This window comes from Lipotes vexillifer, unplaced genomic scaffold (genome assembly GCF_000442215.2).
Source record: "Lipotes vexillifer unplaced genomic scaffold, Lipotes_vexillifer_v1.1 scaffold131, whole genome shotgun sequence".
NCBI lineage: Eukaryota > Metazoa > Chordata > Mammalia > Artiodactyla > Lipotidae > Lipotes > Lipotes vexillifer.
Window position 1 is genome coordinate 814307 of NW_006782866.1, and position 4521 is coordinate 818827.

Below are 4521 nucleotides of genomic sequence, written 5' to 3' on the forward strand. Positions count from 1 at the left end.
ACCTTAGTAAACAAGAAGGCTGATCACAGGGTGTTGACAGGAAGCCAGCCGCTGTCCCCACATGTACAGGAAGGCAGTCCCCATGGGCTGCAGGCTCCTGTCTTCACGAGCTGGGGGGTATCCTCCGTAATGTACAAAACAGATATCACAAGGCATGTCTGTAAGTGACACTCACGTCTACACAAAGTCTGCCCAGTGCGGGGCCGCTGCTGGTCCTGGCTTTTCGCGCCCAGCATGGCTGGGCCGCTGGCTACTTGGCCTGGGCCTCCTGCAGGAGTGGCAGCCTGGCGGCCGGGGGCCTGTCGGACTAGGCAGGAAGCTTGTGCTGCAGTGGGGTCCTCCACGGGTAGAACGTGTAGCTGATGTCATAGCTCAGGAGACAGCTCAGGGATGCCACGGAGATGTCGGCAAATCGCAACAGGCGCCGCAGGAAGTACGTGGGGTTCTGGTCTATGCGAAACAACAAGCTTCCAAACTGGGCGCTGAAGGAACCTTTGGTCATTTCTCTCAACTCCTTCCTCTCCTTTCTGCACTCCTGCAAAACCAGCTGTGACTCCGCATCTCTGTGAACCTGCATCTGCTCCAATAACCCAGTCAAGGTCTGTAGCCAGGTAACTGAATGTTCTTCTCCATGTTCATAATTCTGAGCTCAGATCTCAATTCCAGGATAACTGCACCCGTTCACCAGCCATGCTTTAGGGTCAAGTCCACCAGGTCACTGTATACACGGTCACCAAAATACAACACTTTGGATCCCCTCCATCCAGTAAACTTCAAAAGTTCATATAAATTGCCCTGCTTATAAATCTGGCCTTTCTGCAACGTGTAGATTTTATCCTAGAGTAAGACGCCTTTCACATTCACCTTTTGGAAGGGACTCCACTTATCACTAAAGAAGTTTGGCTTCTCCGCCTGAACGATGACCACATCAAACAGGTCCCTCCAGTCTTTTTCAGCAATATACCTCATCCCTTCGTCCACAAAGCTACTGGGGCTATTGGTGATGAGAAACATCTTCTTGCCATGATCAGCCAGTTTGGCCAACACTGCACGGGTCTGCTCAGGGTAGCAGATGTACTTTTCAATATCTGCTTCAACTGCTCTGCGCATGATTCCTTTGGTGTGCGCCTCCCAAACTGAACCCTTGACGTCTTTGTACAGGTGCACAGGCTCATAGTCGATGCTGTTCTTCAGAAAGTACTCGTTCACACAGGACAGCAGGGTCATCTCGGGCAGGGAGAAGATGTCCATGAACATGGACATGATGTCATGGTGTTTCTGTGGGAACTCTCATAAAAGTTGCTCATCTGTTCCAAAGGCACGTGGGAGCCCTGGTACATTTCAATGACTTCCTCATCAGGGACCACGCTTAGGCCTCTGTAGACAGTTCCCAGCTGGATGTAATGAAAAGCACAGATCTTCATTAAGACCGACCGCTGCACCTCATAATGCAGTCCACGGATTGCAAAGTTTGGGTCACACTCATACTTCCTGATTTCCATGGGATATCTGTGTTCATTGATGAGAAGGTCCCGAGCGGCATTAAGTATCAGTGTGTGGAGGCGCTTAGAATAACGCACCAAGGTGTAATCATAATCAAAGCCGTAGATTTCAAGCCGTAGATTTCAATGTCCAACAGGCTCATCTCATTGTTTGAGAAGATGGCATCTGGATTCAACAAGCTGCTCATAACTGAAGTAACCAATTCTTCCGTGCTCCTCTTTGCCTCCCGGTAGCGCTCCCAAAGGTAGCGCTTCATGGCCGGGGCGGTCCCACGTGCCCTGCATAAGGGCCCCGTGTGGGGCCCTCGTGCGACCGCTCCCGAGCCGCAGTCCCGCAGCTGCCCCGCAGGGCCGCCACCGCTCTTGCACTGGCCCCACGAGCCACCCGCCACTGTCTGCCGCTGCCCCACCGCAAGTGGCGCCTCAGGCTATTTGCCTTTGTTGAGTAAAGATTTTTCAGTTTATATCCTGGAGGCTTGATTATTCAGATTATTTCTGTATTTCTGTATAGCTGAATAAATTAGTAAGTAAAGGCCTTTTTGGTTAATTATTTCATTTAGAAAATTATATTAAATAGCTATTTAGATCACTCTGCTCTATTTCATTCTTATGTTATTGTTAATATGTAGTTTTCAAAGTTGTACATGGACTCTAACCAATCAGATGTTAGATTCAGTTTCACTTTCAAAGATAGTAATTGGACATTTCAACTGCTAATTTAAGTTTACTGTCAAATAGGAGACACTTTGGACAATTTATGTTTTTTTATTGTCTGGCATATTTGTTCTTTTGACATCAACTGGTTTTCATGTCTTTTGATTTCAACTAGATTTTATGTATTTGTATTCCTTTTTAAATGTAGCATAATTTACATGTGACATTGACCATTTTGATGTGCAATTCTATGAGTTTAACACATCAGGTTACAAATCATGTAACAGCTACCAGGGTCAAGATTTAGAACTGTCCCATCTCCTTCAAAAAATGTCCTTATGTCCCTTGGCAATCAAGCTCTCCCTCTATTTTCAGCCCCTGGCAACTACTGATCCGTTTTTGCCTTTTCCAGATTATCATGTAAATAGAATCATAAAATATGCAACCTTTTGAGTCTGGCTTCTTTCATTTGGCAGAATGCATTCAAGATTCATCCAGGGTGTTACACGCTTCGGTACTTTTCACTGCAGAATAGTGTTCCTTTACATGGATGTGCCACAGTTCGTTTATCCACTTATTAAAGTGCATTTTGAGTTGTTTTCGGTTTAAAGAAATGGTGAACTAAGCTGCTGTAGACATCCAGGCACAGGCCTTTCTGTGATCGTGTTTTCATTTCTCTTGGGTAAATATCTAGGAGTGGTATTTCTGGGTTGTTCAGTGACTTATAAAAACTTGCTAAATGGTTGTACATTTTGCATTCCCACCAGCAAGATATGAGAATTCCAGTCACTTAACATGCTTATCACCTCTTGATATTGTCTGATATTTTTATTTTAGCCTTTGTATTAGGTGTGTAGCAGTGTCTCATTGTGATTTTAATTTGCATTTTTCTGATGACTAATGAAGATGAGCAACTTCTCCTGGGCTTATTTGTCATCCCTGTGTTTTGGTGAAGTGTCTTCAAATATTCTTCCATGTTTAATTGGTTGGATGTTTTCCTATTATTGAATTTGCAGAGCAATTTATATATTTTGGATACAAGTCCTTTCTGTTTTGCCAATATCTCCTCTTAGCCCATGGCTTGTCTTTTCATTTTCTTAACAGTATCGTTTGCAAAACAGAAGTGTTTCATTGTGAAGAACTCCCAATTTATATTCCTTTTAAACAGTGTGTGTGTGGTTTTTTCCTATCTCTTTTTGCTCCTTGCACCACCATCAGTGATCATTGTACAACAGATTTGTTTTGGTCTATTTCACAAAGCACACGCAGTTGCCGCGTCATCTGCTTAACATCAAGGGAACAAGTATGAGGACGTGGGATGAGCACTGAACTGACAGTCAAGACGTCTAGATTCCTGTTTTGTCAGTGGTTTGCTATCAACTGTGAGCTAATTATTTAAATTCTTTAGGCTTCCATTTCTTCATCTCACATTAGAAATAAAACCCAACTTATCCATTTCAGGAATGGTGAGGATATAGTGAGATAAAAGATGCAAAAGTACTTGCAAAGTGCTGGAAGGATGCTACATGCATTATATTTTCCTCTTCTAAGAGGCTCGCATCAACTTTGACAGTCACGCTGGACCCACATTACAAAGGTACCTCTATAACTACAGATATAAGGCTGTAATATACTTTGTGTACCCAGTGCTTCCCTCTTTCACTCTAGAATATCCTTTGGTAACTTCAAATTTTCTTTTCATGCTCTTATATCCATTTTAAAAATTCTATATATTTAATACTGGATAATCTTCAGATTTCATTTTGGAAACTTGTAATTTTTATTTTTTTCAAAAAGAAATGCTCCAGCCAGCAATAGAATTGAGTAAGATTCCTTCCCTTGGACATTTGGCAGAAACATCTTCTTTCATGAAATAGTGGTGTTATTCAACAATGGAGCATGATTTCTTTTCTTCTCCCTCTCAAGGGAGGAAACTGAAGTAAAGCAGAAGATTAAACATTCTCTAGGATATGTACAGTCCCTTCTCCAGTAAAAATAGGTAAAAAGGAAAGGATATTTCTGTGGACACGAATATTTGTGTTTAGGAAGTTTAGCTGTAAGGTTCTAAAAATTCAAACTATCTAGGAAAGGAATAAATTTTTTTAAAAGGCTTAGTCTATATAACCATAGGGAGTTGATAATTTGTTACTTTCATGAAGTATTTAAAATCTTTATTTAACATTTTGAATTTAAAAAATTAAAAAGGCTTCTTTATCAGTGATGTAGCTAATTTTGGTAAAATTGCTGTTAGTCTATTTTGGGAAATAGGTAAATCTTACAGTGAATGCGTAATAACCAAATAAGTCAAGTCCAGAATAATTGCTTTAAAATGAAGGTCAAATTATGTCACCACTCTGGTCAGTGG

At 41.9% G+C, this 4521-nt stretch overlaps 1 pseudogene; it reads right to left on the bottom strand.

Moving 5' to 3' along the window:
• Window positions 1-250: 250 nt before the first annotated feature.
• On the bottom strand, window positions 251-1881 carry LOC103071012 (5'-nucleotidase domain-containing protein 3 pseudogene; annotated as a pseudogene).
• Between the last annotated feature and the right edge of the window lie 2640 nt (window positions 1882-4521).